The 26,179-nt window shown below is 38.8% G+C and overlaps 1 long non-coding RNA gene across 5 annotated transcripts in view; it reads left to right on the forward strand.

Annotated features, from left to right (window-relative positions):
- Positions 1–26,179, forward strand: part of LOC142416766 (uncharacterized) — a 289,637-nt gene that overhangs the window by 53,663 nt on the left and 209,795 nt on the right. For all 5 annotated transcript variants that reach the window (XR_012777831.1, XR_012777822.1, XR_012777824.1 and 2 more), the window contains one exon: positions 86–207. This is a non-coding gene — a long non-coding RNA (uncharacterized LOC142416766). The remainder of the gene's footprint in view (positions 1–85; positions 208–26,179) is intronic.

Here is a 26,179-nt window from a genome sequence, read left to right on the forward strand (position 1 = left end):
CAACAATAATCTTGTAATTATACAGTGCAATGTTTTTACAGAGTCCTTGTTTCTGAAAGAACTGTGCATTGTCTTTATGTTACAGGCCTGGAAGGTAACATTTTCTGTAGATGTCAGCTTCTGTCTGGTGTGATGCCCCGTTGTTCTGGTGATGCCACATGCTGGACTGAGTAGTACTGGCTAATGGAAGAGGTCTCTTGGAATAAGGTAGGTTTCTTTCTTTTCCACAAGGGCATGGCTTGATGAAATTCTTCATAATCACTTTTCTATTTAATATAAATGAAGTCAAACAGGTATTTTAAGTCTTCTAAATTTTGGAGAAATGTTACCAGTCTCACAGCTATTGCTATTACTTGGTTGTACCTCTAAAATTATTGGCAGAAGGTATTTTCAAGGTATCACCATTGCACTGCAGCAAAACCCACCACACATGATCAGCAACAGAAACTAGGAAATAAAAGGATAAATTTTAATTCCTATCATTGGTTTTGTGAGAAAAAATAGTGTCTATAATATCAATGATTTCTATAGTGGACAAAATTCATTGCTTGTAGATTTGAAGACCATTGAAATAGCAGCAGAAGAATCACGTGCATATGGTCTTTTTTCAACACGGTGCTGCAAAAAATGGGTTAGAGCAAACTGGAGCTAGGAAAGCAAAAAGGTTTGTAGGAAAAGCTTAGAACTGGGGAAACTGGGAAAGAGACTTTTGCTTGGAGAGGACCCTTTGATTAGCAAACCCTGAAGAAGTGCTATAGGATAATTGTGGAAGTATGACAATGGAGGGGGACAGTTGTGAAACTAGAGATTGTGCTGGATCTACGTTTCACTTCACCTTGACTTGTCATTGGTTTTGGTGGCTTCCTCTTGTTGATATCTACCGAACAGAGCTATTAATGTATACAGGTGTTATACTGGGCTACAATGTTCTATGAGCTTTCATTAGTTTCACAGTTTTGTTCCAAAGCGTTCTTGGGATGTTGTGACTGTTACCTGTGAGTACAAGTATACTCTGTAGTCCCTGTGCATGTGTTGTCAGAAATAGCATACCTTAATTAGTGCTCTTTAGCCGAGGTTATTTCCTAATAGAATGGTTTAATGAGAGTGATTTTGAGAAACGTTTGCATATTATTTATGCACATCATCTCTGGTGAAAGTGCAGTGCAATGAATAGATACTGCCTAAAGGCATTGGTTCCAGTTTACTATTTTCTCACTGATAAAAGACATATTGAGGTGAGAGTTTGTTACTTAAACATGGGACTGGTAAATATGACACAAAACCTGCAATAGACCCACAACCATCTGGCATGGCAGCTGAGCCCTTGGCAGGATACTGTAGGGTATGCAAAATGCACTAGTTGCCTATGCTTAGCAGTCCTATCCTATATATTAGATTTCTATTGCAGAGAACCATACAACCTGACCTGATTCAGTTTGGATTGTGACAGATTGTAATCCCAGATTCAGAGGTGATGTTGTAAGTGGGGGTACCTGGACACCTGCAAGGAAAGAAGTGTTGAAATGAAGCAAGTGGTAAGGCAACCACTAGGAAGATGTAAGACAATAGGGGGGCTTAATTTATCTTATTTTCCATTGATTGCTTTTCCTACTTCTACTCTTCATGGGCTAGCAACTCACCACTTTCAAGTGAGCGACATCTTTTCTGAATTGTTCTGTCATGCATTATTTCACAAAAAGAAATGTATTAATTGCTTGATGCTGTACTGCATCCCCTCATTGTGTACCAAGTGTAAGGGAAAATACTACGGTTGGTATCTGACATGTGGAACTAATTTGCCTCCCTTGGAGTTCAGGGAGAGGTCTTGGCTATTACAGTGGAAGAAAACATTACGAATTATGAGCACTTCACTTCATGATGCTTCATTTGTAGTTTCCATTTGTGATGATATACTATGAATAAAATATGGGGACGATATCCTGGCCCCATTGAAATCAGTAGGAGTTTTTCTCTTAACTTCAGCTAGGCCATGACCCTGGGAATCTCTGCTGGCTCCTGGTGAAGGATTTGTTCTATTCATGTCTCTAACTAGACCGCCTCTGAGGACTTAGTTTTTAATATTACTACCAGATCTACTTCTTAGGTAATAATTCTCTCTTATTGTAGTTTATTTGTACTTGATTTGGGGGATCCTATTCTCAAAGAAAAACAAGTTTCTGTACCTATATTTTTCTACCGTTATATTGTATGACAGTATTGTTAGGGGTAATTATAGACTGAGTCTCAGGAAATACTATCTGATAAAAAGAAAGAAAGGACTTCAGAATAATTTCCCAAAGGATGGGGTGGCAATCCTACAGGTAAGATACAATATAAAACTATTCTGCTCGTTGAGGGCTGTAAAATGGACTGCAAGAAAGAAGGCTTAACTCTGAGAGGAAAGACTAGATCACTTAATAGCTCTTTAATATCACCAGTTTCTATGATCACAAACTCTTTCCTTGAGCATGCTGTGGATTTTCCTTTACCAACTGTTTTGATTTGATAAGCTTGTTTTTGTCCATGGGTGAAAAGTTGTTCTTAAGTATTATTCTTGCTTTAGTAATAGAGTCTTTCACACTCCTTTGGTTGGAGCGTGTGTCACCCAGAGGTCATTCATACCTTACAAAACATTCTACTAAAGGGTATCAGAATTCTTATTTTATACATATTGTTCTTTCGTATCAGCCGATGTGCTGTTTAACTGCTCCTTCCTCTACTGTATTCCCCTCATTGTAAAGAACAAGCATAAAAGTATGTTAAAATTGTTGTGTGACATATGAGGCTAAATTTTGCTTGTCAAAAACATGAATGCTACATCAAAGCTTTTTCTGACTCTGGGATATTTTCTTAATGCAAGTATTAATTGCTTTGGAAGAAGGGACAGATGTAAAATGCTGAGTGTGCTTTCATCTGGTATCTTATTTGATTTCTCTGTTTCAGTATCTCAGGCTCATTAAGCTCATTCATCAGCTCTTATTGGAAGTTCCATTCTAGTGGTGGACATTGTTTTAGGAAACTTAACAATGTTTTTAATTAAAAATTCCTCCCAGTTCGGGCTGGGTCTTTAGAATTACAGCCTTAAAAAGTTTGTGCAGTGTATGTGTGCATATGCATATGTATGCGCATGTGTCTGTTTATGTTGGGGGTTTGAAGCTGATTGGTAGAGATTTTAAAAATCTTCTCTTCTACATGTTCAGGCCAAAGTGTCCATAAGAATGCTCCTATTATGCTTTGTTATACAAAGTTATGCCAGGAGGGAAGGCCATGAAGGTATTAAGCTGTTTATTGCCTAGTCCTATGGTGCTAATTTACCATTTTATGCTCCCTGCATTTTGCTTCATTCCTTTAAAACTATGTGTAAACCATACTTTCCAGCTTGAAATTCCTTGCTGAGACATTACCCCCATAGAGAAGTATCCTTGCACTGGCACTTCCTCTTGTTTAAGATGGTTAGCATTGCAAAGGGGGTGGGAGGCTAAGATTATTTTCACCAGGGAGGAATCATGGTGTCTGTCTACCATGGCTATTGCTGCACTTAATTCTGTGTACTCTTCCTGGTGTCATAGTTTGCTACCTTCTCTACTAAGTTGTTAGAGATCTTTAGGACAGTGATGTTGTTTGCATGTATATTATATAAGTAATAAACCAAAATATTTAATCTTGCTAGTTCCTGTTGCTTTTTGATCAACATGCTGAATCAGTATTAAGCCTTTGCTTTGTTAATTAACTTGCCAAAGCATACCACTTATTCAACTGGAAGAGTACCAAGAAAACAAGACCCTAGTGTTCTTCTCATCACAGTTGTCCCAGATTTTCAAAGTATTTGAAGTACCCTGGAGGAAGATAATGTTGAACTAATTTGTAAAGGAGCCAGTATAAATAAATCTATTTTTATACAAGATTTCATAGTGATAAGAATGTTTGATGGAGGGAAAATGATTCAGTGCAATTTGTAACTTGGAGAACATAATACATTTGACTCCTTTTTCTGTATAATACAAAGAGTTCATATGTTGCACAATGTTCATTTTTAATTAAACATTTTATCATCACACAGCCTTTTATTGACATTCCTCATAATGGAGCTGATAAGATCTTGACCTACTCTTCAATAAAGCAATGTATAACTCAATATTCTGGCACACACTGTTCCCTTCAGAATTAAACACATGATTTTCTGATTTAATTTAAAAATCTTATGTACTTTTATTCACTTTTATTTACTTTAACTTCTCAGATTTATGCCCTTGTTTGACTTAGGCAATTTGGATGCAACCATTTCTTGGACTATTACTCCTGTTTGCTTGAGCTTGTAGCTAGCTGGACCATTTTATTGAATTTTTCCTCCTTCTTTTCTTTTCCTTTTTAAAATTTGCAATAAAAAGTGATTTATCACTTGATCTTGTTTCCTACTGTACTTTTTGAGTCCAATTTTGATTAGTTGCACTAACTTCACTCACTACTGCCTTAATCATAGGTTTATAGAGTTTCTGCTATCACAGAAATTCCTTCAGATACTTCATGAGAAGAGATTCCTGAAGAAGTCCCCCAGAGGTGAATTGCAAAGTTGATCCCTGTCAGTAACCTTAAAAAGCCCAGTGATACAAAGCTGCCCAGGATCACGCATTTAGCCATACTGATAAGCATCCCTTTAGCTTGGCCAGATTTTCTCACCTCCAGAGGAGCTGCAGCAAGGGAGCAGGAATCGATCCCTTCAAGCGGTAGTGGCTGCGGTGGTGCCTGCTGACCCAGGAGACAGCTGGAGACAAACCAGAAGTTGGCCGTAGAGCAGCATCCAGAGGGAACAGGCATAAGTCTCTTTTCCAGGGTCTGCTGTTTTCTGTGTTAGGTTTATTATGTCAGAAACTGTAGTATTACTCTACATGTGAAAACCAGGACTAACATTTTGCTGTAGCAAGTCACCCCTTATGAGTTAAGCACCCACCATACTCACCTAAACAGGAGTCATTATGTAGAAGATATGACATCTGCCTACTTGCTGATCATCAGGTGTTGCAGGACCCACTTTCTCAGTAATATCCTAACCTCCTGCTATGGCAACTGTCTCAGATGATAACCACTCAACTACCCTGCGCTTCTCTTTGATACTTCGGAAGACCAGCTCTGGGCATTTGCTGTTCATCCTTATTCTTGTATCCCAGTTCTGTCACTGTTCACTGTAAATGTATATTGATTTTAGCTGATAATTTTGAGATAATTTAATGAATGAATTTGAAAATACTTTATGTAATATAACACAGAAAATGCAGAACTGACTTGCACTTTGGAAAGGGTTTTAAAAACTGGGGAACACTAAGCTCTACTATTGAGGATGTATTCCTTACACCCTCACAGATTTCCAGTCTTGCTTTGTCAGCGTAGCAGAAGTTAAAAATCACATAGGGCCTCTGAGAGTAGGAAGTTACCATGTGCCAGAGGTGTATCTTTCAAAATTAAACCTTTCAAGCCTCTTTGTTGTCAACAAGGTCCAGGTCCTCAAGGATAAATAGGTATGTAATACATTGAACTAAGTAGTTATTAGATGCTTGAACTAAATCTAGATTTCTGATTTTGTTCTGATTTTTTTTTTCCTTTGGGATGTTCTCCCCCCCAAACCTCCAGGAAAATATACTGCCATGTTATTGGAAACGTAGAGGTTCGTATTCAGACTCTTTAGCTGTTGGGACACAGAAGTAGTGGAGAACCTGGAAAGTCTGAAAGAGTGTGACTTGAAAGAAACAGTGCATTGTGTTTCGTTAATTGTTATAGAAGGTAATTGTTTAGGAAAAAGGAGTAAATCTAACAGCATATGTAACAGATTCATGGCTAGCTACACCTAGCCAAGGTGGAGAATAGTATCAAGGGAAACACAAGCAAGGTGTGCCTGGGGTACCTAGGAAGCTGTCAGCACAGGTGCCAAAAGTACCTCTCTGTCTTTTCTGCCACTGCCATCTATGCTTGCTAGATTAAGCTAAATCAGATAAGTGCCAGCAGAAGCTTATGCTGTTGTTTGCTGTGCAAGCATATGATTGATACATTAAAGGTGCAGGGCCTCACCATCCCCAACAGAGGAGGGGGAAAGATATCTGAGAAAATGAAAAAGATGCTGAAAAAGCATAAAAGTTTTTAGTCGTATCCATCCCGGAAAGCTCATTTGTTAAACCAGACCTAAGTCACGTCAGATAAAGCTGCCCATTACATTAGAGATACTGGCCATCACCACTGAAATAAAGATACCCAATTTTAATCAGACTGTTGGAGCAGAGAGAGTCAATTTATGCATAGGGAGACCCTGCTCTTCAGAGGCAGTGGTGAGTGTGAAGAACTCAAGAACAGGCTTGTTTGCTCTCCCTTGTTCCTCCCACCCCGGGCAGTCCTGCAGCTGACACGAAGAACAGGAAGGAGTAACACGGGTATTTTGCTTGCTCACTTTGGTTTTCTGGGTTTTCTTGGTTTATACCTCTGCAACTTTGGGCTGACTGGCAGTGCTTGAGCTAGCTGAAGAGACTGTGCAAGCTAGGATGGTGACTGGCATCTTCACAGAGGCATTGGTATTGGTTTTCCCCCAGCTTTTCACCACAATCTGTCCTCTAGGTATTTTAAAGGGCTTCTAGAATTAGGAAAATAAGATCCTGCATTTTAAACGTACTTAAAACATGTTAGAAAAAAAAAAATCTGTAGTATTTGCTGTTGAACATTTGTCTAAATGCCCCCTTATATGTAGGGGACTAATAGGAAGATTTTTTTTCCATCTTTAAACAGAAAGTAAAGTAGAATATTTATAGAAGAATGAAAAACCTTAAAATCTAATCCTAATGTCATCAATGTAAATTTTGCTAAGTGAAGTATTTTAAAATGCACCACATAGTACGTAGAAGTTTGTTTTCATGAGCACCACTTTAAAAGCAAAAGTTAGATTGTGTTTTTACTGACAGAACTCAAAGAAATGCAGATGGTATTTCTCTGATGAGAAACATTTTATATTGGTTAATTAAATAAAAAAAAGCTTGTGTAGCTGTGGTTTTGATATTCAAAGATACACCCTTGCCAGAGGGAAGGTGAAAGTGTGGTTTAACTAAGTCTGTAATCGCATTTCAAGAGATCTGTGTTCAAATTTACGTAAATTAATATTTTAAATCCACTTCCTCCATCACATTGTTTACATTACACATACAGTATATAATTTGGCACAGTTAGCAAGTCCATGTAAGTACAAGTCAGCAGTGGGCCACACCAGTTAAGTTCAGGATGACCTAGATAGGTAGTTCTGGCTTTGTTGCATGCTGAATTATCAGCTTTCTAAAAGTCATGAAAATTCACAGCCACTTCATGTGAAGTCCAATTTGCTTCTGTATACACTTGAGAGAGGAAAAAAGTGTGCTTTAAGAAGAGCGGAGTTATGCAGCATTGTTGTTTCTGTGTATATTTGTTTAGTGCTTTAGATTTTGTTGAAAGGGAAGTCTGTTGACTATGTGCTGTGGTTACATTCAGTTCCTTAAGAATGGATGTGTTTTGTTTATCAGCTTATTACCTGACAAAATAACAGTTAATGTTAAGTTTAGAGAATGCTATTGGAATATTATAAGTACATTATTTAAAATGAGTGAATAAGCCTTATCTGGTTGACGTTTTATTGAGGTATACCTATTGCAAATCTCATTATTTTATAGAAAACAGTTTAATGATTCATGAACTACCAAAGTTAATTGTTAATATACTGATATCAAACTCTTATAAGGAAAAAAAAAAACTATTAACTCTAATAATTTAATTCTATTACATTATTAATATGGACATTTAGGGTGTTCTATTAATTTTTTTAAAAAAAGAACAAAACCAGCTCAGTATTCGGACCTTTTTAAGTTCACAGACCATCATGTAGAGAATACATACTGTACCTAGAACATGTATATATAAGGTAAAGTAGGAAGTAGGTAGGCATTGAGGAAAGCTGGCTGTTTAGTTAAGGCATTTAGCTAGAACTTGGAAGATGCAAGTTTAGTTGCTGAATTTTACCATGCTTTTTCTTGATCTGCCACACCAGGTGGATGCTTTAATCTCCGAGGAGAAAATAAGTGAGAATTTTACCAGATCATTTGGAGGAGCCTGCATTTTAGTCCAGCTTCCGTTTTTCATAAGATGAGGTTGATTTTCTGCCATTTTTTCTTCTCCTTTCCTCTTAGCTTTATTTTATGGCAAAAGCCTATTAGAACTGTTAAGATCTGTTATTTCAAATTGGATAAAGACAACAGATTTTTAGCCCTGCCATTCTTTCGGGGGAATAACGATGACAGTATTTCAAATAAGATGAAAATATTTATATTTACGGATGGGACTTCGCATTCTTAGCTAGTCCCAAGGATACATATTATATGTAGGAAAGAATTGTCCAAAAAGTACAGGTATTTTGACCAAAAAAACCCTAATGAGAGGACTCTCTACTACTTTTACTACACTATTTCCATTGATCTTGACAGAGGTTCCCCCAGAGTACAAAAGATTAAGTTGAGGTTATAGTTGGCATGTGTTTTAAATGGATACAGTTAAAGAAAAATAGTGAGACATGTACTCTACATTGTACTGGGGTATATACATATATATATGATACGTCATTTTTATGCAACTTCCTGCTATGATCTCCTCCCCCCCGTATCTGCTTGCACACTGAATTGCAGTTCTGGTCTGGCTTTAATGAAAGGACATGCTTCTGCTCTGCAGTTGCTCTCAGTTGTTGTATTAGTGCTCTGATATGGCAGCTTTCACTGTATCCATAAAATATGAGCGAGCATCAATAAGCTATCCAAGAGAAAGGAGTTTTAAGGAGGTATTTGAATGAGGTGAGGATGACTGTACAAAAAAGGAAGGGGAGCTCTCTCAGTTTATACTCAGGCACCAGGGAGAAAAGCAGAAGGTCATTTGGGCAAGAAAGCCTGTAAGCATCCTGTCACAGGGTTAGATGATACGTTGAAATTGTAAATTCCACACGGCAATCGGTGTGTTCTGTGAGTGTGCACATATTGGTGTAACGAAGCTATCCACTCATCTTCTGCTCCCTCTTCAGCTCTCCAGGTATTCATAGCATGAAGTCAAAGCCATGTTCGCGTCACAGATTCTGTGGGGGGAAAAACCAACCTGCAACAATTATTTGCAGGAACAGTTGCACTGAAGGTCCCATTTGAACAAAGCGTTTTAACTGATGTGCAAGTAGATTCCTTAGGCAGTTGCAAGCATTTGTGGAGAACTGGCAGAGAGAAGAAGCCTTCTTGTCTACATGGCTTGGGCTACCCAATCAGGAAAAGAGCACAGTTTTGTGAATTGAGTGACCAGTCACGCGTCGCAAATAACAAATAGTGATTGTTCGTATCGGTCAGTTAAAAATTGTGTCATAGGGTCAAATATGTTTGCATACACTGCTCAAGGACTTGTGACTAACGAAGTAATTAATAACACCCACGACCTATTTGCAGACACCTGGTGAACAGATTTAAGGGCTCAATCCATTGGTTATGTTTCCCAAGGAGCAATTCCACCAGCTCTAGCTAAACGTGTAAAATCAAGACTAGAACAGAAAGAGTTTCATCATGTACTAGCAAGGTCCGTCCTCAACACCTGCTGCACTATATCCTTTATTGATATGAATATAACATACGATGGATTCTGTACCTGGTTGTGTGATCCCCCTCGGTCCAAACCAGCAGACCCCCAGGCCTCCAGAACCTTCAAATACATATATTATTTTTTAATTAGCTTTTGAGTATGAGATACTGTCACAATAATGATATTCTTCTACTAATGATGTTCAGTAATGATTCAGCCAAGCCCTGTTCAGAGGCAGGCAAAGGTCTAATCTGCTTTTCCAGGAGTTTGTACTTACTGCAAGGAGCAAGTCCTTTGAAGTCGCCGGGCAGAAGAGGAAGCCTTGGTGAGTGAAGTGCTGGGCAGGATTGGTCCCAGAGACACAGCTTCCATAAAGCTTTTCTCATTCCAGCGACTACTGCGAACAGAAACATCTTCCCAATCAAGGCAGAGGAGGAGGGAGCAGAGGCCAGGGCTGGGATCATGCAAAACTCAGAACTACAAGATTTTAAATTCCATTGTGTATTTAGTGCAGTTATTGTTCATCCGGGGCTGATGTGCTACTCTAAAGAACAAGTGAAAACTGCAGGAATCTCTCTGAGTCATTGCATTTCACACAGGTTTTACTTGAAGACTGTATTATACTTTGTCCCTACAAAAAAAAAAAAAAAAAAAAAATTGAGGAAGGAGTAAAGGGGGGTACTTTGGTTAGAAAACAGGGTGTAAACTGTAAGACATTTAGTTTGTAAAATCTTTAGTCTCTTTTGCTTTTTGTTCTGTAATTGATTACTAGCACCCCCTTTAACCCACCTTAAAGGGCAAGCAGGAAATTCATGTTTTCGTTCATCAGCCCATCCCTCTGAAAAGCGTTCAATATTAAAACAGTTTGCGAGGAGCAAAGGCAGAAGAAACAAGAGGCCCAGTTAGACCGTGGCAAGGTTAGGAGATGCATGTCTGATGCCTGCAGCAAATACCGGCTCTTGTTCCTGTACAATTTTTGCATGGGGAGACCAAGTTAATTGGGGTATGGCTCTGTTCTTTCCTTTATGTGTGACCTTTTATTATCTCTGGGGCCCTGTAGTTCATGCAGTGTCATAAAGCTGTGGGAAAGTCTTGCAGCTAGTGTTATCAGCTGTTGGAAATTAACTTAAAAAATGAAATATCTGTGTTTCCTTTTGCCTGAAGGTGTCTGGGAGTCTGTAAACTGCTACGAAGGTGCAATTATTGTGCTTGTGATTTTGCTGTAGCTGAGCGTTGCTTGTGCATCTTTCTCCCTTCTTTCTCTCCTCTTCTTCCCCCCCCTGCTTTTGAGTGCAAGCTGTGGGCTGGCAATCAGGTGTTGTGCTGGGGGAGGGGGTTACTTTGGGGCGGGGGGGGTTACATGGCATAATTCCCACGAATGTAGGAGGAGGATGAAAAAGATAAAGAAATTTTGTTTTTCTGAGCTAGAGGATTCTCTGCATGACTTCCCCACTGATGGGATCATGTGCTTTCAGGCTGAGATTTTATTAACAATTCAAATGGAAATTGAGGGCACAGGAGGAGCAGATTCTCACATAAACTTGATCTGTCCATGAATGCAGTTCTCTGTTTGCCCTGACCCTGCATGGCTTAAGACACTGCCTGTGAGGCCTGAGTGCCAGACACAAAGACCGAAATGAAAAGCAAGCACATTCCAGTAGTCTGCACAAAGGCAATGGAGCAGTTTCTAGCCGTCTCCCCAGGGAGAGATCTTATCTCCTTGCGGCTAAAACCCTTTAGAGTGTTTATTTGTACTCTAGCACCCGAGGTTTATGAATTGATACGGATGCCGATTAAACACTGTAAGTTTCCTCAGCGAGTCTTTTTGGGGGACACAGAGGTGTTCTGCGTGCGTTTTCTTTCCCAAATACGTATCGATACTTATCAAAAGTTCGCTCCGGTTTCCTGATGAGCGAGCTCAGACGAGTGCCGAGGGAGAAGGCACTCCAGAAAGTACATTCGTTAATAAAAGTCATCACCAGCCTTAGGAGAGTTTTGCAAAACTTTGGCTTTGGGACACGTCGCCTGTTTTTAATGTTTAAAACATTAGCGCAGACTGTCACCGATGCCGGATGCTTGTGCTTGCCAGCACTCAGGAAGGATGCTCCTGAGTAGCCGTACCGATTAAATATTGTGTATACTTGGTTGACCTTGTGCTACGAAGCCAGCGGCGTGCAGCACTGGGCAGAGGGAGGATGCGTGAGGCAAGGCTGCTGTGGCCACATCTGCAGGGCCATTGCTTTCCGCCAATGGCAGTCGGTGGGTGATGCTGCCTGTCAGGGCAATTCTGCCGGGGATGAGAGCTGGGGGGTGAATGACAGGCGTTTGCTGGTGGGTTTTGTCGTTTTCTTGAGACTGGAGGTGGGAAAGGCTAGGAACATATCCCAGTGCAAAAATATAATTCATATTCCCTGTCACTGCCTGGTGTTAACATTGGCAGTGTCGGTAAATGCTGGAGATTCCTTGGTCAAACTATTAAACATTGCTATTCCTGGCTAATCAGGCTTCCTTTTATGAAAGCTCTCTAAAATGGTAGGAAAAATGTAAGTAAACAAATGTTTTCGCTGTGGTAATTCCAAAGAGTCAAGATTTTAATCGCCCCAGTTTTCCTTATTTTCAGCCAGACAAAAAAGGAGGGAAAAAAGCCCCAAACCAAAAGCCAACAACTTTTAGGTAGGAAATCATAACCATATGTTTTTCCATTTTTCTTAAGGCGTTTAAAGGTTTCAAAACTTTTGATACTCCTTAAAGTAGTTAAATTAGTGGAAAGAGACTAGCAAAGCATATTGATTCCAATAGTTTTGTTCCCTTAATTTTATGGGGGTTATATTAGCCAAAATTAATGGTTGTACTTAGGAAAATTGTCAGTAATTGGTAACAAAATTGCTTTATTGCTTTTCTTTCATTTGATGCTAATTAATGGCCCTACATTATTAAGTTCAAGCCTCTTCTGCATTTCTCCTCCTCCATAAATATTCTTAGTGGTAATGTGTCAGAGTAAACTTTTTTCTTCCATGTATGCAATAATTGCTTTATAGAAATGTGATAACCAACAGATATCTGGCATAATTTATAGAAATGTGATAACAAACAGATTTCTGGCATAATTTTTCCTGAAATAATGTAAATGTTATTTGTTGAAGAGCTTGAAGTAATTTTGATATGAAGGAATACATTAGTAACATAATGTGTTAATTGATTCTTGTGATAAAACATTAGTTTTTCATATCAAAGTACTCCTTAGCAACTTACCCAGATTACTTTACAAAATCTAGCCTTTATTTTGTTTTACCGGTTAACCCCCCCCCACCTTCTCTCCTACTATTTTACAGTGTGTTTGACAAAACAGTTCTATTTCAGTGGACTAGAATAACACTACAGAATTTGTCATCATATTTTCTACCTATTCGGTATAGAGCCGTGTTTATCCATGTTTTCCAAATTATATTATTTTAATGCTATGTAAATATTTTAAAGTCTAGAATAAATGCAGTAAGTAAAAGCCACTTCTAGGTTTTCATACAAGCACTATGGAAAAACCAGCTTTGTGTGTGGATGTTATTTGTTTGTTTCCTAAGAATTTTTTTGAAAAAGGGTAATGAAAATATGTCACAAAATTTGATATATTGAACATAATATACCAAAGTTGAATGGAGAAGGAAGGAGCTAAATATTAAATGACTGTTAAAAGGCAGTTTTGATGGCCTTGTGAGAATAAATTAGTAAAAAAAAAATTATTGAAAGTCAAAAAGACTTCAAACTATAGAAGGAAATATTTTATAAGCTTTTTTAGTTTCACAAATTGTACTTATTTTCTCTGTTGTCTAATCCTGTAGTACAAAACTCAGAGAAAACTACCATTTCCCTGATAGAGGATTGCACCAGTGATGAAATATTGTCTCTGTGATTGTTGCCCAAGTCCTTTTTATCTTTAATTTTGGTTATACTCAGAAAGTTTACAAAATTATGATTTCTTATTCCTTGAAGTGGTGTTTTCATCTTTTATCATGAGTTAGGTTTAAAAAATAATTTTAAAATAAGGTGTATAAATTTATAAACATTTCAATCATTGTAAGGTGGTATGTTATTTAAATAAATCTTTAGAATTACTAAATTTTATAAGAAAATTCATATAAGCAAATTCATACCTCTTTTTGACATGATTATTTTTGTTAATTCGTTCCCCCCTAAAAGCAGTTTTTGCGAAAAAGGAGAAAGAAAATTGACATTTGGAGTTAGAAATTTTTAGTCTTATGTAAGTGCTGTTTCTTGGATTAAAGAAAAATAGTGATGTAAGATTCTTGGCAAGTTGAATTATTTTAAATTTGTTGAAGGAATTTTATTTTTTTTAAAGCATGCTTCAGTTATGAAAACTTGGACTTTGTGGCAGTCACAATGCACCAGTAATTCTGAACTCTGTCCCATCCCCGATTTCCACTGAGGGCCCCGTACCTCCATGTGTTTGGAATGAAATATGTGTAAATGTCTGTATTTCAAAAGCAGCTAAGAGAAGCCGTGGCTCTTTAGCGTACCAGCAAAGAATGATATTTTGCAAAACAGCTTGAGCTGGTTTTAGTGAAGTATTTGTCGGTGAAAACTGCCCCGGCAAAAGACAGAAGGTTAGTGCTTGCCTGTGTTTCCACCTGCAACCCTTAGCTGGTATAGTTGTGCATATCCTATTTCTTTGTCCTTCTTGCACCTTGGTGTACTTTTAAGATCTTTGCTCTGACTGTAACTATAACTGGGAGTGTATATGAGGAGAGGTGTTCAGACTTCAATAAGACATCTGTACTTGCTCACATATCGCTGCAGGCTGTGCCACATGCTCTTCTTAATCTGCAGAGGTACAGCTGCACCATCTCAGATCGCACTGTGTGGAGGCTTATCACCAGTGAGCCTTGCCTGGTTTCAGGCATGGCGAAGCTGTGGACCGTCACGGGCATGGGGGGGTGGCTGTGGTAGAGGAGCATTAAACCACAACTGCGACTTGGATTCACATGGTTCAATGTGGGACAGGTGAGGAGCTGGTCCTGCACCTCATCACCTGTGCCGGCTGCTCCCTGCGACGCAGTCTCCATGCCCCAGTCCTGTGGTGGCCTTGCAGGGAAAGGGGTTGGAGCGGTGGCCTTCTGCCAAATTGTTGTCTCCTATCCAGAAGACTGATGAAGTGAACTTCACGGCTCTTACCTACAGTAATGTAACTGAAAGACGTAGCCCATAGCTTCATGCCGAATACACTTGAAATTAACTTCACCTGTGTGTGTGTGTGTGTGTGTGAAAAGTCTGAAGTCTTTTTCACACAGTAGCAAAGATCACTTACCTTGATTTCTGCATTTGAAAAGAGACTAGAGATGAATAATTTCCCAGTAGGGCTGAAAGTTTGTTGCCACTGTACGTATGGGAGGTTTCCACTGTGAGGGAGTTTGTGGACCTGGGGAGATTCCTCTCACCTGGACATCAGGGGACACCCGCTGTCCAGGCAGCCCTGCTTTCCGTATTTGTAACGTCCCTTGGTGTTTAAACACGTCTGAGGAAGAACTTGGTGCCTATCTCTGGCGGTTTTCTCATCTGCATGTGTGTGTGTCTATGCTTTAGTTTTGCTTGAATGTGAGGATGACGGTATTGCTGGACTCCAAACATCGATCTAGTTTGTGTGCTCTGAATTTGGCCTCTGGAGGGAGGTACGTACTTCCTTGCAGTGCCTACACAGAGAATTTAGGTCCTAAACTTAGGTATTTTGAATTTCATCATAGATACATAAGTTAACCTCAGGTAAACAGTATGAACGCCCCTCACAAGTAAATGAAAGGAAAGGAGAATAATTAGAATCACTGGAATTAGGCAAATAAGTGGGTGTCTGTGTTGTAAAAATGTGATTTTAATCTTGCCAGAGAATCTGAGTCCACAGCATTCACTTCTCAGTGCCTGAAGTATCGTAGCCTTTCTCAGGCTGCTGTCCAAGCAGCAATTTATGATGCTTTGCAGAATTAAACACAATGAAAACCAACCAAGAGGAAGGGATAGTTGTTTAAAGATGGGGATGGTATGTAAGATCAGCTTTCCCTGAAAAAGGAGACCTTGGAACGATAGAGTTGGGAACTCACTCATGTAGGTTATTAGGAAGCAAAAACTAGACCTCTGTAAATTGATGTTAATGAGGGGTTAAATTAAAAGACACATGTTTGTTTATGTGTTGTGGTGAAATACAGACTCAGTTGATAAAAAACTTTTTGTAAACCACTGAGAAATTTACCATGTGGATGGAGTTGGTTGAGGAGAAGGCTCTGTCTTCATATGGAAACCTGATGAAACTTGCAAATGTTCTTGGAAATCCCAAATCTTCTAAATGTAATTCAAAGTAAAAGTGAAGTAAATACTTGCGCTTAGAATTGCCTTTTATTTCTTTTAGTATCCTGGGGAGCTATCTTCAAGTGATACATATTGCACTTGTCATAAATGGCATATAGTGTGTACTTGGTGTGTTTCTTCAGCTTTTGTCTATAGTTCTTATGCACTGGTGTGAGCAAGGGAAGCGGAGGGGAAGAAGCCTACTGCACTCAGCCCCCAGCTTGCACTGTCCCTTTCGTACATGGAAAATGTTATATTTTCCCTAGTTTCATAGAGTGGGCACCAGAGTAAAATCTGTGCTGTCAGCTCTGTTTACCCTTTGTAGCAATGCAAGCACTTCCAGAGGGGCATTCGCACCATCCCACCTCAGTTACCCAGACTGGGTACCTAAACTGGGTGGTTAGTCTCTGTATGCTTCCTCCGTTGTTGACAGAAAAGCTTTTACCAAAGACAGTCTGAGCATCCTTTTTTCGACTCTCCCTTTTGTAGTAGCCTCTTTTCTCATCGACTCTGTAAGCACCCTGAAGTCATGGTATTATGACTTTCCTGAAACTGTGGCATTAAGACTTTCCCAGCTTACCTCCCTTCAATGAATGTTGCCAGCTTTTCTGCCAATGTATATGATGGTGATGTCTAATATTTAATATTGGCCATATTCTAATAAGGCATAATCTGTAGTAGGTGTAAGATATTTCATCTCTGATTTCTGTGATTGGAAGGTTTTAATGATACCCTAGTTATTTTCTGCTTTTTAGCAGTAATTCTATAAGGAAAATGTATTTATCTTAGCAAGTTCTGATTAGTCTGGGTGAGCCTTACGTCAGGAGACAGTCATCAGACCAGAGAAACCCTTTTATTGTAATTTTTCTATTGATAACTCAGGATTAGATACTGTTTTGAAAGATGAGGAGAATATACAAAAAATTTTCAGTACACTTTCAATAATACTGCCTATTTGGTGATCATTAGAGTAATGTGATTTTGTGTACTTGTAACTTTGGTATAATATTGAAAACTAGTTCCTTTTGGATCTGCTGTGTAAATATACTTTCTAAAAAAAGCAGTATCAACAGAAACTAAAGGTGTTAGGCACTTAAATTTGCTAAATAGTGATGAATTGAGGAATCTTTCTAATTTGAGAAGTCATGAGTGTCTCAGCCTCGTACCTCCAGCCAAGCTGTATTTGATTGTTGGTACAGGAAAAAAAGCTAAGTAAAAAAAGCTGCTCTAAGACTAAGCATGAACATAATAATGAAGAAACAATGCAACATAGTCAACCATGCATGAAGAATTATCTATTGAAGCTAAGAGGCCAAGTGTCTCATCAGTTGGATTTTAATAATGCCTGGCAGAAGTGCTTGTACTTGTACAGCAATTGTTTTAATATCTAATTGAGTTTCAAGCTGAAATATGACAGTCTGTCTTGAAACATGAAGAGAACATTTCCTGTGATGCAATGTCTAAACATTTCTTTACGTACTAAACTGAGACTAGAAAATTGGTAATACTTGTGTTTTCAGATTCCAGGAGCCTTTTAATTATGCATAACTAAAGCTGTATCCTGTCCAGTTTTACTATTGTTGACTCTTTCCTCTTCCTGTCTTTTTTATTCATTTTGTTTACCATATTCACTTGATGCGGCTTGTTCCTTTTTTTTTTTTTTGTATTTTTTTATTAATACTGTTAGCTGTTTGCATTGGGCACTTTCATTTGCTTTGTGGTTAGCAGATTACCTAGTAGAATGTGCCCTACTTCTGCTTGGGGAGTCTAGCTGCAACAGCAATGTAGACTTTAAACATAAATGTGACTCCAAAGCTGACATACAAATTATGCTCCCGATAATCTAGCATTACCCTTACACGGTCAGGAGTACAAGATGATCATAATCGAAGGTTAGTAAAGAAGAAGAGTATCAAAAAAGCTTAAATTTTTACTTAGCATGCATAATGAAATGGATGCAATACACAAAATGTAGCCTTGTTTTGAAATGGGCTTTTTTTCATTTTATTTCTCCTGATCGATTGGTATGTGAAGCTGGAGCTTTTCAGGAAAAGTCTGGGATTATGAGTGCGTCAGCCTCTGCTTTTAGCACAGCAATGAGGTTATCAATAATGCATTGGAGATCTCAGAATCCTTGAACATAGGGAAATCACAGCTGGTCTGGGTTTATTGTCGAAATTGCAGATTTGCGCCAAGAGGTCACGACAACTGCATGTCAGACGGTCACACACACACGCACACAGACGTGTCTTGGGGGAATGAGGGGAATAATATCTGAAGAATTGCCACTGCCCATGTTATTTAGAAACTCTTCATATATTTCTATAGTACAGCTTTAAAAGCAGCATACTTAATGCTGCTTGCAGCGGCCTTTTGACATTTTGGCCTTTCCCAGTATTGTAAGTTTTATTGTTTTCCTGACAAGTTTATTCATATACTAACAGCTTGCTTGGCAGCAATGTTCAAACTCAATACTTAGGCTTTCTGGTCACGGTGATGGCTGGCAGTAATAGAGAGGGAGAATAAGTGAGTGTGGAAATGCAAAGCTGTCTCTTGTTACATTTTATCGATCTCATTCTGGTGTCATTCAATTAAGACAGAAATGTGATGGATAGTGTCTGCATAGATTCCTTCTTTGCTTTCCAGCCACTCTCTATAAAGCTTTTTGGGGGAGGGAGGAGGGAAGGGAGGGTGAGAGGAGAAGGGGTAGCAAATCAAAGATACAGTGTGATTTGAATTACAGATCAAACTTATCTTTTAAAAAAAAATCATTATTCTAAAGCTACGTTGAAAAGCAATATTAGCAGAGCTAGCATTCTGTGTTGTCTTGCTAATAAGTATCCGTAAATGTCCGGCCCATTGTTCATTGTAGTACTGGGTTTTTTTGGTCCAGATCTTGTCTGTGATTTATGAATAAACACTTGATTCTTCTGAATTTAGTACACAGATAGAAAGGGCCCAAGGAATGAAAGGACTGACTTGCCTAAGAGACTTGCCTGCATGCTGTAGGGCAGTAATTCCAGATAAACATCTGAAGATAAGAGTTGTTCATTTCAGTCCATTGTTTACTTTAAATATAGCAAAAAAAAATCATTGAGCAGTTCTGTCAATGTAATACAAAAATGCAGAGATTAGCTCCATAGGCTTAAGTAGACCTATATCAATTCACAACAACTGAGCCTCTTGCCCAGTCTTCAGACTGTGGTAATTTCAGAACTAATAAATTACTTTCAATCTAACTCACGGTTTTCTGCCTAAAATGTGAACAAGACAGTCCTAGAATGCATTGGCGATTTCCAGAAGCATTTTTTGTTATCAGACCTGGGGCAGGCTCCTTAGTCAGACAGAAGTCCCTGGGGAGAAAAGCCTTGGTAACTCTCACCTCCTGGTTTTCCTTCCCATCTTCTGGACTTAGAGGCAGCAGGGCTGTATGTCCAGATCTCCTCTGTTCCCAGGGAGCTTACAGGGGAAGGGTCTGCAACTCAAAGGGCAAAGCCCAGGGCAGGTTTGGGATTCTCTGCTGAAATGAGGTTACCTGGGAAAAAGTCAATTCGCCAGAACCGAAGTATTTCACAGATGTATATTGGCTGTTACAGCTATCATAAAGAAGAAAACAACCAACCAAACAAAAAAAGCAAAACAAATAGATTCCCACCAGTTGGCTTGATGAGCTTCTGGGAAACCTGGATTTCCAAGGTCTGCAGCTGTGCCACATGCAATATGCAGGCTTGGTACTCCCGGCTTTCCAGGCTCCTGACTTTGTGACTGGTGACGATGTTCCACCCTTCGTGGCTTGGCTGTGGCTCCCAGAGTCCCTTTTCCTGCACTGGGGAGCACAGGAGCCCTAGGAGCCGCATTTTAACTAAGAGCCTTGGGGCTTTGATGTTTAGGACTGTATTTTCCTTGCAACTGCCGTTATTGAATCCACAGTTACAGCTTTGGGAGGCATTAATTACTCTGCGAGCTAATTAAGTTTTAAGATTTTTGAGGTTTAAGGTAATTAAGTTTGAAGTCACATTTTAAATGTGATGAGGCTAACATTTTAGAGACTAAAGAGCACATTTCTAGCCCTGTTAGTCATTCAGATAAGTATTCTGACTGCTCGTTTGTGATTGCTGCGTGTCTCAGGTTGGCAGTAGTTACTTTGTGCTCTGTAGAGCCTACAACAGAGTTATGGGCCTGAGTACCAGATTCATGAGCCTGAAGATCAAATGTCAACTGGGATTTGAGTTTTCAGAATTTCAGAAGAGAGGTTGGGACTAAGGTGAAATGAGGATTCTCAGAATAGTTTGATCTTCCTTGTGCTATTAATTAGATGCTTCTCCTAAATTGATCAGCAAAGTTTATACTGCCGTAAGTATAAAGTATCCTCCCTTTGTGCAGGAGTTCTAGAAGGGATCTGTAACTTGTCTTCTGAGGACTCTAGGAAAGGAATCATATGAGCAAGGTATGGCCTCCCAGGCATGAAGATGCAAGAAGGTCCTCAGGCAATTCCAGTCATTTCTGTTTTTTTACCTAGTAGCAAAGCCAGCTACATTCAGGACTCTGAATTACTGCTGGAGCTGCTCTTTGTGGACTGGTCTAGAATGGGGAGGCTGCTTAGGTGAATCATAGCTATTTAATTCCTACTCCCTTATATGCAGTTCTTGGAGTCTCAGAGGTACTGAGTATATACAGCTTGAATACTTGCTCCATTGCCAGTATCTTTGAAAATAACTTTTAATAAAAGACAGTGGGGCGGACTCTTCTTATGTTCCTATCCCCCAAAAGTGACATTGTTTTTATTGTTAAAGTTATGCCATGGCATAACATGTTGTCACAAAGACAGCGTTGTCTGTGCACCATCCCCTCTTTGTTGAGGAGACTTTCAGTGCTGGACCATTTGATAAATCATCCTTTCTGCATTTGCCACTCAGGTATGAAATTAAAAACGTTAGCATGCTTATAAGGCAAACAGTGTTTCACAGATTTTATGGGCAGTCACACAGCAAGTGGTTTGGGTGCCCGTGCTGTTGGTATAGCTTCTTAACGTAAAGCAGTTAAAGTGATTTCCTCATTTAACTTCCTGAATAGGCATAGGTTTCTGGTTTTTTCTGCACTCCAAACAGGCGGCTTGCATTGCTTCTTCCTGCCTTTGCAGGCTCATGTAATGTAACATATAGAATCATTTTGCATTTTTAAATAGTGCTCATTTCACTGCAGGAAGGAAAACATTTGTGGTATAAAAAAGAAGATGATATTTTTTAAAATAACGTGACTTTGAGGGAGGAGATTAAGGGGCCTTGCTGTGGCCATGTGAAAATTTTATAACTGATACAAGAGTTGACCATGATTTGTTCTGGATTTTTTTTCAATGGTACATTTAAGTATAGCAGGTTCCAGTAGCCATACATAAACTAAAGTTAGGAACAAGAAAGCCAACGAGTCTCCAAATTCAGCACTATTTAATAAGCTCTACAAGGCAGCTTTTAGTATCATTTCTCCACTACAAACTTCCATTTTCCCTGACCCGATGAAAGTTCATTGAGGTGTGCTTTTCGATAAATCCAGCTCACCTACAGCTAACCCTTGAGCTGAAACTGAACAGACATTAAGTTCGTAAAAGTTTAGTTAGATGGTTTTGTGTTGATTTTCACACTTTTTGTAGATGTCTGCTTTTCACAGTGCCAGAAGTAGTACCACAAGAACAAGTTGTTTTATACGGTATTTTAATCTCAGAAGGGAACAGCTATAACAGCACAATACAAACTTGCTGTATTGAGATGTCCACTTGAATTTCCAGTTTTGCTTCTAGATTTTAGAAATTCACAGAAGGTTGGGGAGAGGAGGGAGGGAGGGAGGGAGGGTTTCCTAAGCATAAGCACATAAGTGGTTATGGCCTATTGTACATTTTTTAGAATTGAAATATTTCAATAGCTTGAAAATGAGCCAGACAGCCTGTATATTGTGAACAGGGAAAAAAAAAAGGATAAAAATAAATAAAGAGCAGCTGCAGTTCTGTTAGCAGTGCAACAGAGTTAAAAGGGACCTGAAAAATTATAGCCGACATTATGTATACAAATCTAGGAGAAAAGAACCCTAAAGTATATCAAATCTTGTCATATTCTGTTCTGTTCTGAAGACTTAGGGTTCAGTGTTTAATTTATGAGCAACAATTTTTTTCCTCTTTCAAGTGCTTATGGAGAATGAGGATTAAATATGTAAGACAAACAACAAGGCAGACCTTTAAACAGCTTGCCTTAAAACAGAAAAAAATAAGTCTCTCAATATCTGAGTTAGTTATGTTTTTGACTATTAGCAGCTATAGCAAGAATTTACCAGTTACTCAGGAACTGTCTAGCAAAATTAGGGTAGAAAATAATAGTGTTGCTTAAGAAAAAATACTTTTTCTTTTGGCATTGTTTTTGGGCTTCTCAAATTCCTGGGTTTTCCTACTTCTTGATATTTAAGTGTAGGTGGATTCATAGACAATCACATTTTTCCCATGTGGAATTCACCTTTATTACTTCAGTGTGCAAAGAACATCTTATGTATTTTCACATTGGTAATTAGAGCTCTTTTAGTGAGAAAAAGAGAGAAGTGGTCAGGGTCTGCTTGAATTTTAGAGACATTTGGTTCCAGGGTATGGTGAACATTCATTCAATCTCTGTGTGAAGGTGAAAGAATAAATACTATTTTTCTTCAATGCACTTTATCCCATAAAACAAAGCTAGTAGTATAGCCCTGTTTTTGTCCTTTGATTTTTCAGTACTAAGTGTTCTTCCCCATTAATCAGAAACTGGACAGTCATAGACAATGTTCCAACTGAAGAGGAATCAATGGTGTTTATGCTTTCATTCCACCTGAAGTTCAGTATTTAACTCATGTACTAATTCTGGTTGTCGGCAAATGTCAGATGGTAGATATAAAAAGAAGCGTATGCTAGAGAAGAGTAAACTGAGTTGCATCTAGGAAAGCATCAATAAATAAAAGTGGAATGCATTATGAATTTAGTCATAATAATGATTAGATGTGGTAATGGTGATTACCAAGATTTTTGAAGTAAAGTCAGGAATACAGTCATGTTAACCTATTGCAAGACAAACAAAGACCTCCTCTTCATTGCATCTTCTATTTCTGGGCTGGAGCAGTTGAACAAAACTCTTCACACCTAATTGGGTACGTGCAATTTTAAAAATCGGTTCTCATAATGCTAGGTAATTGGAAATAGAGAGGAGCAGTGGGGCAAGTCATATTAGCAACGTGGACGTTGATAGTGATTTTGGGAAATATAGCAGTGATCAATTTACCAGTTCTGTGTCTTTATATTTTAAAAGGAAAATTGCCTTTTTATTTGTATTTTAATATAGCAGCTCTAATTCTCAGTGATCAATGTGTTTCTACACCGTACTCCAAGTGTTGGTAAATAAAGGGAGGTGGGAGTCTACGTGGTGGTGCCTTTGTCCTGCAAAATGATAGTTCCCCGCTCCTGCTGAGCTCCTGCAGGTGCGGCCGTGATGAGCGAAGAGGCTTGCACGAGGGCAGGTGACTCCCCGTTTTGCAGGCGAGCAGCTCCTGTTGACGCCTGCCCTACCTCACTTGCTGGAGCCCCCAAACAAGGAGCACGCTGCTGATGCACCTAAGCTGGAAAATAGCAGCGGTTTGCCTCCGTGCAAGGCTCCTCCTTACTTGTGGTGTGCAGAACGTAACATTTGTCCACAAACATGGCAGGGTGGCGTTATTTTGATCAAAGGTGGTGTCCGTTTTTGAAAACTACAGTAAAGATCCCTTTCTTTTAAAAAGGCAGGGTAGACTTTTTTAGGTTCTCCCTTTTGTTGGCAGCTCTCTGCTAGCACTAGGGATTCCAAAAAACTGAATCGTAACTTCCCAGGAAATGTCAGATGCAGAGAGTGAATTTGAAAATAAGATAAATAAAGATTTTTATCTTTATAGAGAGATAAAGTCTAGTTTCTACTAAAATGGATAAGAATCTTCCTGTCAAGGTCCATTTTCTTGATTGAAAGGAAAACCTTTCAAGGCTAGTTGCCCAGAATATGCATCACTACATATATTTCTTCTTATTTAATATGGAAGCTGTTGAAGCTCTTTACAGTTTGTGCACCTTAGGATGGCTTCTAATGATCAGTTTCCTGTATGCTTCCCAGAAAGAAAGAACTTCTGAATTTCAGTTTTGTAAGGCAGTCCTTTAAACATTATTTTTAAGTGGGGTTAGTGGGCAGCTGACTAGTGATTGTATGTATTGAAATCACTTGCAGAGGGACCACAAATAAAAAAATAAGATTTTTAAAGAAAGCACAGTAAAATTAAAACCTTTTCCTGACCAGCAAACATCTTGTTTGTTCTTGGAGAAGACAAAGAGATGAAGGCTTATTTGTCCTGTTGGAGGAAGACCAAATATTCCTTTAATTTTCTTCCAGGGAAGAGAACTTTTAATTGACTTTTTCTGAATTCATAGCAGTCTTTACAGAACGTTACATGACGTTCTTGCGTGAACCCTGCTTGGTGTACTTAATCTTCCTTGAGATGCTGCATTCTCTTACATTGTGTAAAGTTAGTCCCTTAGGATCACAGGGTAACTTTGTGAGTAGAAGAATAGTATTACATAGTTCTGGAGAGGTGTCCAAAATTATCAGGAAGTTTTGTCCCTGCCTTTTATGATTGTCCAATTCACAGAAATGTAGATGCTTTTCAATAAAAGCGTGGGCAACCTTCATGGCTGTTGCTCAAGAGGATTGCATTTCATTTTCCCAACAGCACTGCTGTCTCCTAAATAACTTCATGACTACCTCACCATAAGACACACGCAACAGTGCAGCCAGACTGCATTCTCCTGTATATTTACCATTTCAGAGTATAGAGAATATGCAGCCAACAGAAGGGCAACTGGAACCTCACCAAGTCCTGCTGAAAGGAAAGAGTATTGTCTGTGGGCAAGAGTTGGGGATAAGTGCTGGAAGGAGACTACAGCTGTTTCCTAGCTGTTGTCAAGAATGAGATGTTTAGTCAGAGGCTTCTCTGAGGAGGAGATGAGAGAGGGATTTTTTTTGTTTAATCTAATTTTCTGCTACTCTGGCCTGGGTTCTGTCACTGCCTGCTAGGTGGCTTGTCTGTAAACCGGCGTGATGCTTCTGTCATTTGTAATGTGTTTTGGCATGCTCTTCTTAATTGGTTTGCTTTCCTAAAATTCAGGCTACGTTTTGAAGATTTTGTCTCCATGAATAGTGTCATCTTCCCTAAGTTATTCTTGCTAGTTTCATAGTGGTAGGAAAAAAAAACCTCAATGGCCTTTTACTTTTCCTGCTTTCCTGTTTGGCTGTGCTACAAGCAACATCCAAGGAATCCAAGATCATCTTCTGAGAATTAAAAAGAAAAAAACATTGCATTTTTAATATTAATCTCATATTTGGAACACTTGCCTTGAAATTGCTGAGAGTAGGGATTTAAGTTGCTTTTAAAAATAAGATTCTGTCAAACTCCTGAGCTAGGTAGCCAAATATATTACTGAAAACCTCCCATTTTGGTCCTGGACTGGATGAATTTTTTCTGTCTCTGAGTATATATTCTAAATACTTCTAAGGAAACCTGGACAGCATACCAAAGTACAAAGGACTGTGCCTTTTCAAAGAAAAGAAAGAATGAAATGAAAATAGTAGTTCTTTGTGCTCCCTTAACTTACACGTTGCTCAGACTGTGTACATTAGGTTTCTTTCAAATATCTTGGATTGGTGGACGGATGGATGGATGGATAGATGGGTGTACCTGTGGATACAAAAATGTGTTTATAGGATCATAGTCAATATTTGTGGTCACAATCATAATACTATTTCATATTTGTATGTTATCTATATTTGTTTCTATTTTATGCAGAGGCAAAAAATTAATATGCAAAACTCAATATTAGAAAAGCAGTCATAAGTTTGTCTTGTTATGTATATGAGAATATATTAATTCCCTCAAATTAATGAAATACTTGAAGTCTGTTTGACAGTAAAATTCACATTTGTGAAGCTACAGGGATGACAAAGGGTCTGGGGAGCATCTCCAGATAAAAGGAGAGCTTGGGTGAATTAATTTCCATCATTACAGGTACCAAGATTCAGTCTCCTTAGGCCTTTCCTCTTCTTTGCTTTATTTTCTTTATATACTTTAGATGGTCATACCTAATTGATGGATGACCTTCTCTATTGTCAAACTGGTAAATCCTGAACTAGTTATATTTAGATGTAAAATG

The sequence above is a fragment of the Mycteria americana genome, chromosome 1, assembly GCF_035582795.1.
Source record: "Mycteria americana isolate JAX WOST 10 ecotype Jacksonville Zoo and Gardens chromosome 1, USCA_MyAme_1.0, whole genome shotgun sequence".
In the NCBI taxonomy this organism is placed as follows: Eukaryota; Metazoa; Chordata; class Aves; order Ciconiiformes; family Ciconiidae; genus Mycteria; species Mycteria americana.